The 12323-nt window shown below is 43.8% G+C and overlaps 1 protein-coding gene across 2 annotated transcripts in view; it reads left to right on the top strand.

Moving 5' to 3' along the window:
• The window catches only part of LRCH4 (leucine rich repeats and calponin homology domain containing 4), a 1419989-nt gene that overhangs the window by 1338057 nt on the left and 69609 nt on the right, over window positions 1-12323 (top strand). The window lies entirely within an intron of this gene.

Below are 12323 nucleotides of genomic sequence, written 5' to 3'. Positions count from 1 at the left end.
AGAAGTGGAAAAGATTCTGTGCCTGGAACCAATCACAAGGAATAAGCACAGCAATGCCCAATATTTCTCATATTTTACAATACTTAACTGAGATGCTTCACAAGGGCCCATCTTTTTCTTCCATAAAAATCCATGCCTCTGCCATTTCAGCTCATTACAGCACACAACCTCCCCTCTTCTCTCATCCTCTGTTAAAGCAGTATCTCAGAGGGGCCAAAAACTTAAGACCTCCCAGGAGAGCTCCAACCCCTGCATGGGACCTCAATTTTGTAATGGAAAAACTCACTCTCCCTCCTTTTGAGCCAGCTGCTAGTAGACCTAAAATTTCTCTCCTGGAAAACAGCTTTCCTTTTAGCAGTCACTTCAGCTAGAAGGACTTCTGAATTACAGACTCTTATGGCAGTGGAGCCTTTCATTATTTTTCATGCGGACAGGGTGTCTCTCAGGACCAATCCATCCTTCATGCCTAAGGTGGTATCCAGTGTGGCTCTTAATGAGACCATTCATCTGCCAAATTTCTTTCCCAATCCACAGAACAAGGGTGAGCGGATTCTGCATTCATTGGATGTACACAGACAACTTAGCTTTTACTTAAACAGGACAAAATCTCTAAGAAAATCTGAACAATTACTGGTGGCATTTGCTGCAGGGGCAGAGGGAAAGGCTATTTCAAAGCAGACTATTTCCAAATGGATAAGCCATTGTATTAATTTCTGCTATTTGCACCATGGTAAACCTATCCCCCAGGGGATCAGATCTCATTCCTCCAGGGCTGCATCTACTTCTGCAGCCTTTCTCAGAGGTGTTCCTACCAGAGACATTCTAGAAGCTGCTACCAGGAGCTCAGTTCATACGTTCACCAAACATTACAATTTACCTTTCTTCTCTAAATCCAGAGCTGGCTTTGCCACTGCTGTCATGCAGGGCCCTATAGCTGGTCGTAATGCTGTATAAATCCATCCTCCCAACCATAGCTTTGGGAATTTAACCAAATGTAATGACTGCAACAGTGAAACATGAAGAACGTAGTACAGTTGTGTATACTTACCATAAATGTAGATGTTCGAGTGTATTCACTGTTGCAGTCCTGGTTATCCACCCTCCAGCCCCCTGTTTTTTTCTTACTATACCTCTACTCTCTTTTAATATGGTTAAAAGCCTTTTTGGTGTATTTGCTTTTGTTTGGAGGTATATATTTTTTGTATTTAAAATTATATATACATATCCATAATTATATATATATATATATATATATATATATATATATATATATATATATATATATATATATATATATATATATATATATATATATATAATTATGGATCTACTCTGGGGTTGTTAGAACCATCCATGCCTCTAGGGGAGTCAGCACATGTTAGCTTGACACCGGCTTTGAAGAAGACTTCTTTGGTGTGGGGTGGAACCTCGGTTCTGAAGCAGTCTGTTTCAGTTCTGGGCTCTCACTCCTGTATGGGGGAGGGGGCAACCTTCCAAGCTATGGCGAGGGCATTGTCCACTGCAGGCACTCAGTTGAAGCCTCTCTTGTCAGTCCTGCAACCCTGGCCTTCCCCTCGCCCAGAGCTTCCTCCAGCCTCTATCCTGGAACAGCAAGTGCTGAAGCCTCAGGATCCAACCGTTACCATCATTTTCTCTGCAGATACCTCTCCAACCCATCCCACTGAAGAGGCACCTCTGAAGAGAAAGTGCAAGAGGAAGCACTTAGACTCCCATAAAGAGTCTTTCACAGAAGATACCTATTTTGATGAGAGGGAAGATTCCCCAAGGTCACCCCCCCCCCAGAAAATGTCTCCTTTGATAGTTGTGAGATCCTGAAGCAGAGGGATGGCTGGATTTCCCTTCAACCTTCCTCTGAGGAATCTGTATACCTAGAGGCTTCCCCCCCTGACCATCTACCTCCTGGATCTCTCCACCTGCTGACAATCTCATTAAGCTGGTTGGTCACTGGGCATAGAAGATACCTGACTCTATCGAACCAATCCTGAAGAAACCAGATTGTCTTTTTTCAGCTTCTCAAGGTCAGCAGCATTGGGCGAAAGGAATACTAGTGGTAGCAACAGCCCAAAAAAGGAACTTGCGGAAGAAAGTCCTACTATTCATCCTCCTAATGGCGGTGGATATGAGAAGTGCGTATATGCTTCATAAACCTTCACTCCAAGGTTCTTGAATTACATGGCACCTTTCACGAGACTTCAACCGAGATCTGATAAAAGACTCTGACAGGAGCAGTAGCTGAATGGGTTAGAGAAAGGGTGACTATCAGCTAGCAACCCTTAACTCTGTAATTCGTCCATGAGGCTCATTGCACATGCTGCTGAAGGGATAAAGAGAACAGCCGGTTCAGGCGTAGTCGTTTGGAGACGCTCCTAGATGTGCTTATGTGAGTTTGTGGAGCCATGTAAGTTTTCTTTCATCACTGCTCCTTTTGATGGAACATCCCTTTTTGGCCCTAAAGTTAAAGATACTCTGGCTACATGGGAGAAGGATGTAAAGACCCTTTCTGCCATGGGTGTGTGCCTCTTCATTTCTCAACAGCCCTACTCCAGGAACCAGAGAAGTGGAAAGCTATGGTTCAAAAAGTCCCAAGGACTTTTCCAAGACTCGTGCAGTAACAACTTCTCCCAGGGCAGAGGAGGAAGTCAAAATTGAAGACACCATTCTCAAGGCTCAGAGGTGGCCTGCGCAGCCAGGGTTCTAGGGATTCTTTCCCTGTTAACTCTTATCAACGCTCCTGAAAGGAAGCCCGATTGCTGTGTTCTGGAGGAAGTCGGGGCACGATTATCTCTGCACCTTCCTGCCTGGCTCAAGATAACCGTGGACAACTGGCTGCAGAGGATCATCACCAGAGGTTACCATATCCCTTCTTAAGAAACCAAAACGGTTGAAGAGAATCCCAGACATTCCACCCAGTCACAGGGATGCAGCAGTCTTAGAAGATCAAAAGCTGCTCAACAAAGGAGTCATCCAAACAGTCCCACCAGACCAGATAGGATCCAGAGTTTATTCAAGATACGTTTTAGTGTCGAAGAAAACGGGACTGGAGACCAATTCTGGAACTCTGCCAATGGAACAAATCATTTCAACATGCCAAATTGATTTAAATGAGCTCTGTCTGCAAAATGGCTTTACTCGGATGAAGCCCTTTGATTAGGAAGGGTGAAAGCACTTGGTGCTTGTTTACCTATTACTTTTATTGTTTTTATTGTCTTAGTTAATAAATCCACTGTCGAGTTTACACCTTGTGGTGGCGTTTTTATTTTATTTTTGGTTTAGCAGTAGATGCCATGATGATGGCAGCTGCCACCAAGAAAGACCTCTCCAATGAAAGTTTTATTGTCCATACTCCTAACCGGGAGTCTAGGATGATGGACAGATTTGGAAAGTGGGTCTATGCTTCATTGACCTTCGCACTCAGGTCTTTGAACTTCATGGCACATTTTACCAGACTCCAGAGAGACCTGATTAAGGAATTAGATACTCTTGAGGGAGCAGTCTCTGGCAAGGTGAGGACAAGGTTGCCTCTCAGCTAGCCACCCTAGAGTATATATCAAACTCCTCCATGCGGCTCATTGGACACACAGCCGAAGGTACGACCAGAGCAATGGATTCTAGTGTTGCCATAAAGCTCCACACCTGGATGTGCTTGTGTGAATTCTCGGAGCCCTTCAAGTCTTCCTTTTTCAAACACTCAAGAAGGTTTCTCCACTTTTGGCTAGGGGCCAGTCATTATCAGTTCATCAGTTCAGAGCACTGCCCTTTGGCCTCACCACTGCCCCAGAGTGTTCACCAAATGCATGACAGCAGTCATGGCCATGTGAGACTACACGGATTCCGGGTGTTTCCTTATCTAGACAACTGGCTCCTCTCCTCCCCTACCAGGCATTACTGCTTCAAGTCACAGACTTAATCATCCACTTGTTCAGTGCCCTGGGCATAACAGTCAACAAAGAGAAGTCACAGCTGCGTCTCACTTAGGACCTAGAATTCATAGGAGCCCACCTCAACACAGCTTCGTTTATAGCTTCTCTACCCTTTCACAGGCTTTAAAAGGTAAGGTCTCAAGTACAGCTTATTTTAGTAAAAAAAAAGTGTGTCCACTCTACTTGTCCTTCAAGCCCAAGGCTCTGTGGCGGAAGCCATCACCCTGGTTCCCTTGGCGACATTTCACATGAGGATACTTCAGAGACTTCTGGCCTCCCAGTGGTCCATCCTGTTTCATCCGATGACTCACCCAGTCTTAGTAACATGAAATTGCAAAAAGGATCTATCCTGGTGGATGCAGTCAGAAGAAATCCTAATGGTCCGTCCCTTTGTTTGTCCACAACCCAAGGCCATAGTGACCACAGATGCCTCCCATATGGGGTGGGAGGGGCATTATCTCTGAAGAAGAGTCCAAGGCACTTAGTCAGACAACATGTCGGTGATTTGGTACATCAACAAACAAGGTGGAATCAAATCCTACCCCCTTTGCCAGGAAGCTCTCAGAGTGTGGCAGTAGGTGATATCTTACAACCACTTTCTTGTGGCAACACATACCCAGGGAGTTCCAATGTGATAGCCGACAACCTGAGGAGACACATTCTGCCTCATGAGTGGTCTCTCAGTACCAGAGTGGCAAAGGAAGTCTTTTGCTGATGGGGCCAGCCTTGCTGCAATCTCTTTGCCTCCCCAGCCAACAAGTGCAGCAGCTACTTTGTCCTAATCCCCCATCAGGTGGGTCCCCAAGAGATACCCTCTTTCTGGATTGGCCCTCGGGTCACTTTTATGTCCCCCCCCTTTCCCCCTCATACTCCTCTTCATAAAGAATGCCCAAAGGTTGCGAAGCAGAGTGATTCTTATTGCCCCCTTCTGGCCCAGGCAAATTTGGTTCCCCTTTCTTTGGCCTCACTTGATTCACCATCTGTGGATTCTGGACCCAGTCCCAGACCTGCTGTCTCACCCACAGGGATTGGTGCATCCCCACCTATGCTCTCTCAAGCTCACAGCTTACTTTCTCCAATTCCATTAGTTACCAGGCAGAATAATATAACTTCCCCCATACAAAATATTCTTTTGGCTTCTCATAGACCTTCTACCAGGAGACTCTATTCCAGTAAATGGAAGAGATTTTCAATTTGGGCTTCTGAAAACAATTTAGACCCCCTTTTTTGGCATCTGATGAAAACAATTTAGAATTTTTAGCCACCCTTATTGATCAAAGAGCTTCTGCTTTCACCATTAGAATGCAGTTAGCAGCCATTTCTAATTTTCACAATGGATATGACGACCATTCTTTAATTTCCCATTGCCTGTGCAAGGTTTTTCTTAAAGGTGCCTTATGTTTAAAACCTCAGATCCCTTAGCTCCATGGAATCTAGCCTTGGTTTTGCAAATTTAATAATACCTCCCCTTGAACTGGAGGCCACTTGCCATCTCAAATTCCTTTCCTGGAAAACCCTTTTTCTAGTAGCCATCGCTTCCACCAGAAGAGTCTCTGAGATTCAGGCATTATGTGCAAAATTCCCGTATATCATTTTTCATAAAGACAGCGTGTCATTGAGAACTAACCCTTTCTTCCTAAGGTCTCTGAATCCAATATTAATCAGACTGTTGAGTTACCAGTTTTCTTCCCCAAGTTTTCCAACAAAGGTATTTGAATATTGCTTACACTTACTGTATGTACGTACATAGACAACTACGTTTTTACCTGAACAGGACTAGAGTCCAGGAAAGCAGATCAATTGTTCAGATCAATTGTTCATTTCCTTTTCTGATCCAGTGGTGGGACAAGCTGTATCAAAAGTGACCTTATCTAAATGGCTGAGAGATTGTGTTACCTTTATTTATGCTCATAACAACCAAATGTTACCTGCGCCTGTTAAAGCGCATTCAAGTAGATCAGTTGCCACATCAGCAGTTTTTCATTCATATGCTTCTATGGAAGAAATGTGTGCAGCTGCAACTTGGGCTACACCTCATACCTTTATCACTTATTACAAATTGGATATGGTCTCCAGGGGAAGAGCATCCTTTGGCTCTCTGGTTTTCAGGAATATCCTTCCATAAGGCCATGCAGGGACTAAAGTAGCTGGGGACACTGTCCCATTTGTCAAGAATGAAAGAAGATTGACAACATCTGGTAAAGAAGTTATGTACTCACCATAACTTTCCATCTGTGTTGTCGCTCTTCATTCATTCGTGATATCCCACCCACCTTCCCCCTTCTGTAGATTTCCTGGGTTCTGTGTTGTCGCTCTTCATTCATTCTTGATATCCCACCCACCTTCCCCCTTCTGTAGATTTCCTGGGGGATCAAACCCATGTCCTGAGTTTCTATAGGGTTGTTTCCTTGGACATTGCTTCTGTTTATAATTCCTGTGTATATTCTTGCTATGATCTGCAAACTCAGTCTGAGGTAATGGAGAGAGGGGGATTGTGGGTAGAGTCTTAGCTTGAGACTTTTTTTGGCTGGCACGAGATGTATAATGGCCGAGCTGGTTTCGCAGATGGGAACCAAGTCCCATTCATCAAGAATGAATGAAGATCGACAACACAGATAGAACGTTATGGTAAGCACATAACTTCTTTTTTATAACAAGAAGAAGGTGCAATTACCAGGACCTGTCAAAGCAGGTTCAACTAGAGCAGTAGCCGCTTCTGCAGTTTTTCATTCCAGAGCTTCTGTTGATGACATTTGTGCAGCAGCTACCTGGGCTTCCCCTCATACCTTTATTAATCATTATGGCTAGATCTAGTCTCTAGGGGACGAGCGTCATTTTGTTCTATGGTGCTCGGAATATTCTTATGCGAGACCTCCCTGGATTTAGGTAGCTAGGGACTCTGTCCCAAGAGTAAAGGATTGAGTGGAGATTGACAACATCAGATAAAGAAGTTATGTCTTACCATAACGTTCCATCTCTGTTGTTGATCTTCAGTTATCCTTGACATCCACACCCTCTTTCCCCCTGCCCTTCTGTTTCTTGGTGGAACAAATCTTTCTGAAAAATTTTTTCCTTCCTGTTAGGAATAAAGATGTGGCCGCTGGTCTGTTATTTCCAATTTGTCTCTTTTTCATGGAAACTCAATCTAAGGTAATTCTGTGAGGAGCATTATGAATATAAGCTTAGCTCAAGAGTTTTTGGAGGGTGCGAGCTGGATAACGGCAGAGTCTGTTCCAAGATACGGAACCAAACCCTAAGAGTCGAGGATAAGTGAAGATTGACAACACAGATGGAACATTATGGTAAGACATAACTTCTTTTTAGTGGTAGTGGGGGTTAGTATTCCCCAAAGCCAATCACGTATTCTGTGGAACAAGTTGACAGAGTGGACGGAGAGGGGACAACCAAGGAAAGACACTGTATTTGTCTGACATGTTAGGGCTTGCAGCCCTTTACGGAGTATCACTCCTGTTTTCAGGCTCTCCTTGTGATGGGGCCTTGACCACTTTGGAGATCCTTCCTGAATGTGGGGCAGTCTGGAGACACAACCCTCCATGAATGTGTGATTAGGGAGGATCTGACTTTTGCCCTTTAAACTGCTATTATGGTGTAGCCCCAGCTCTTTGTTTACGGTCTGCAGTGTGTGTCTTGCTTAAGATGGTGCCAGAGGAAATGCTCCTGTTTTCATTGACCTAGCTGTGTCCGTCCCGCTTGAGAATGCATTGGACAGGCTGTTGCTAGAGGATCTCTCCAAAATATATGACTTCTTCTGGTAGGAGTTCGGTCTTTGGGTTTTACCTCCTCTTTTGCTAGGTAGCTTCCTGACATTAAAAGAGCAAGTCCCTTCTTGACTGATTTCTTTATCCAGGAGGAGGAAGAGGCTGCATGGGTGCCCATGACACAGGCAATGTCTTTTGCTGGTTTCCTCTCATAAACTATCAGCTCAGCCCTCCTCCTTGTTATGATAAGGGGGGGGGTTGTCTGGGACTCCCAGGAAGCCATCTCCTGGAGTGGAGCAATGAAGTGGGGCTCCCTCTGTGGGTCTTCTGCTGCTGAAGTATGTAGCTACTCCCCAGAGTCCTGCAGGGGAGCCTGGGAACATGCCCAGGCTCTGCCACTCTTCGGATGCGAGTGCTGCTGTGTATTCTTGGGGGAAAGATACACTTGCTGCATCCCTCCCATGCTTGGGCTAGGAACTCTTCTCCAGTCTTCCAGACATTGGGGTCCCTCTCTTCCCCCTCTTCTTGAGGAAGTGATGGAAACCTTTGAGATATGAAGGGTTTGTTCATCCATATCAATGGGTGAGCCCCTTCAATAGAACGATGTTTTTTTTTGTTCTGTGGCTTCCTTGCTGGCAACAAGGGCTTGAAGAGACTGTGCCCCTTCTGCATCCTGTCTCAGGAGATTGACTTGATCTTTCTTGGTCTTGGACTGGGCATTTTCTTCTGTTATTACCTGAGATCTTTAGTGTCAGTTCTTTGGAATGCTTCCTCTGGTGTTTGGTGCCTTTGGGACCTCATGCTATGAGGTCTGGTCCTTCAGCAGCTTGTCCCTATGCCATCTTCTCCAATCTTGGGAGAGTTGACTTCGACCTAGCTTTCTGATCTTGGTAAGCTTGGACAGCCTTGATGATAGAGAGCTACCCTCCCTTGGGATGATAGTCAGCATGACTTGGCTAATGGATGTTAGTAAATGTAAACACGCGAGGGGGGGGCTAATCTGCCTTCCACTTCTGCAGGCCCACTGTGAGGCACAGAGGAACGCACAGATGTAATAGGGATCTTTTGATTTGGGTGAGTCTTCCTTGTGAATTCCTTCTTTCCCCTTTTTTCTCTGGGATGGCCCCTAGTCCTCCTCTAGATCTTTTTTTTTTTTTATTGGAGTCTAATAGGCTGGTTCCTCTTTTCCCCATTGTGGTTGAGAGGTCCATTTCCAGATTGTTGCAGGTAGTGGTGGGGGGGGGGGTGATCTCATGCATGCACCCTTCTTTAGTTGAGCATTTCAGTTATTGGGAACCCCTTAATCTGGGGTGGGGCTTGGCTATAATTATTGTGGATGTGATGTCCCCACTCTGGGCCAGTAATCAAGGAGCCTGAATCCTCACCACTGACACTGGAGAGGGATGTTCACTTGGAATAAAAATGGATACTACCAGTAATTCCACATGTAGCTCTCTGCATCAAACATAATTTCCCTTAAGAACACATAGGGAACATACTCAGTCATGGGTCTGGATTTCCCTAGCTGTCTCCCTCCAGGTCCCCAGTAAGACTCCCCACTGGCACAGCTATAGAGTTGAGACTACAGCAGTGTCCAAGCCAAGTTCTCCATCACTCTTGTCTGTGAAACCAGTGCTTTGTGTCCTTGCTGCAAGTAACTAACACACATACACTTTAAGATTTGATTTTCACAAACACATACACCTGGGAAAGGCTAGCACAAATTTACTACCTATGCACCCTTCTGCCCAGGCTATAAGGTAGTTACACTGCCACCAGACACTCCAAAGCCAGCTACTGTAAGGCTCATGCAAGGTTACCCAGTTATACTGAGTGAAATTAATATTAATACAAAAGGTAGTTTGACCAACAGTAAGTCTTTCAGGAGTGGCCAGAGCTGTAATGAAATATATACAAGTACTCTCGGAGATTTATTTATTTCCAGTGTGATGATCAGGGATGTCCACTGGGCTCAGAGAGCCCGTTTTCAGTGGAGGCCCGGGGAGAAAAGCTCCATGTTACAAAGTTTAGATACAGATACAATATAGAAAAGAAGAACAATTTACAATTATATTTCATGCTAGAGAGCAGGTGTAATTTCTTAGGTACATGTTACCTTTAGATACAGACACAATATTATTAAGAACAATTTACAGTTAAATTTCATGTTAGAGAGCAGGTGTAGAATCTTAGGTACATGGTGCAAATTTGATATTAAATTTGTGATTAAAATATTCTCTAAAAGACTAGCCATAGTGAAAAGTTTCAATATATTTAATAATAAACAGGAAAAGAATATGAAAACTCTAAATATCTGTTTACAGTAAACATCAGAGTTCAGTCACAGGAAGTAATAAAATAACACAGATGAACAGATTCACACGGTTGACTATCATTTCGTTGAAAGACAATTACACGGATTCCAAAACAGCATAATCACATGGTTGACTGGTGAAAACAGTGAGCCACAACTTCCAAATGTGTAAAAGCAAAAGCATGGAAGTGAATGGTTTGTGCAAAATCACCATTCACTTTAACAGTGATTTTAAAGCAACATTTGACCTGGTTTGAATGTCAAACGTCGTTCTTACTGTATTCGACATATGGTAAAAATGGCATTCACATTTTCAGCCATTTCAGTCAATGAAACGACTCAAAAATATTGTCTTTCAATGAAATTATAGTGAACCGATTCACACAGATACAGAAAAACAGAACTCAACTAATCTCACTATATTTTCTTGACTGATTTAAAGAATTGCTCTTCCCTGGTCACTAGGTGAAGGGTTCTTCTCTGTCAAGTTCCAAAAACAGACTGCAGTGAGACTTTAGTCTCACCTAGTATTAAAATATAATTTTTAGTACTTACAGAATGACATCATATACATGTGGTCATCTGACTTTTGGTTCCCATGCTACCTCCCTTGGCTATAAGCTGTCAGGATTTAGCACATTATTGTCAATAATACACATACACAGAGCCTTGCTAAGATCTGCTGCAGCTCCTGGAAGTCATAAAACAATTTCAAACCTCCACCCCTCCAGAGTAGCAATTAGTTCACCCCAAAGACAATGCAGAAATCTTCCTAGTAGAGAATTTTTGTCTCTGGCTGCATTGAGAAGTGTAAGGTACAATCTTTATGGCCTAAGCCAGGTAATTTAATTTCAAAGTATTTTCAAAGTTAGGTGGATTATGATTAAACTCTTCTCTTCCACTATCCTCTCTTAAAACAGATACATTTAAACAGTTACAAATCTATATTTCTTTTTCTGTCTGGCAGGGCACACTGTTGGTATATTTTTAACACAAGCTGCTTTACAAATACATTTTTCAACACAAGCATCTGTACAAATCAGTTTGCTATACAAATGACATATAATTCTTTACAAAATTCCAGCTAGATGTTTAGGCATATGTTACACATCCACTGCCCTACTTCTCCTGGATTAGCTGGCAGTACCTCACATCATCACAGTGGAAAATGAGCATCTGTGCCTAGACCCCCTCCAGCAGGCCTCTCGCTCATGTTGGAGAGTTTGAGGCTGGGAGGGTTGGTCTCAGGTTGACTTTACACCTTGTGGCATTGCTGTGTGGCCAGATTCCATTTCATCTCAGTAGGGGTTCTGTGCCCTGTTGTGCCGTGCCCTAAGCTTCCTCAGATATGTGGTAGGGCCTTCACTAGCTTCTGGTTGCCTTGATGGGAGGGGTGGATAGTACTGTCTTACTGATTTTGTGAGTTCCCCATGACCTGTTTGTGTTTTTCTTTCCCCTTGTGATGGAGGCATTTGGCTCCTCCCCCTTGAGTGGGTTTTTGATGTTAGGCACTGACTGCCTCTGTCCTGCTGGTTGCTTTTTAGTGGAGAGGATAAATCAATCCTGGGGTCTGTCTGGAAAGGGTTCTCCATATAAATTAATATATTCTTATTGCGTTAATTATTTTGTCTTTTTTTGTCCCAGACAAAGGCTTGGCAATGGCCAAGCAGGCAGTGTACATGTAAGCTGCTAACTTCATTACTTCTGCCTTTCGTCAGGCAGTCGTCCACTGTTAAGTGCAGTCAAAATGCTCTGTACCACACGTCACTGCTTTACTGTCCTGATTCAGGAGCATATCTACCCATGTCATTTCTGTCACAGTTACTTGGCTATCAGGACGTACCTTCCTCAGATATTATTGGCTTGGATCTCCATTCTAGGAATGGAACCTCCTTTTTAGTACTGTCCTTGTATTAGGATTTCCTGAGTGATGTCTTTTTGGCTTCTGCCTCCCTCAGAAGATTTTATTTTACTGCTTTGGAGTCTTTTCAGGTGTTGACCACTGCAGAGGGCCCATCCTCCCAAAGTTGTGATTACAGTAGTATGCAAGTACCAGAGTGTGTTATATATTTTTGTCTTTTCTTTTGTCTGTCGGGTGTATTTTGCTCATGATCTGTTGAGGCAGAAGTGCAGGTGTGCCCCACCCTCCAAAGCCAGCATATGATTCGTCACCATCTGAATGGCAGGGTGTGCGCACAATAGAGAGTGAAAGTTTCATGCCAGGGAGTCAGCAGATTGCTTTTTTCTGCTCCAAGTAGACCTCTTAAAGATCCTTCGATATGGTGAGTCCTTTCATTTCTGCTATTTATATGGGTTGTCTGAAACTGAGTATTTTATTTATTCAGAGAA

This window comes from Protopterus annectens, chromosome 7.part0 (assembly GCF_019279795.1).
Source record: "Protopterus annectens isolate FY-2018-M chromosome 7.part0, PAN1.0, whole genome shotgun sequence".
In the NCBI taxonomy this organism is placed as follows: domain Eukaryota; kingdom Metazoa; phylum Chordata; order Ceratodontiformes; family Protopteridae; genus Protopterus; species Protopterus annectens.
Note: the sequence above shows the minus strand (reverse complement) of the source record. Positions and strands in the feature narration are given on the sequence as shown.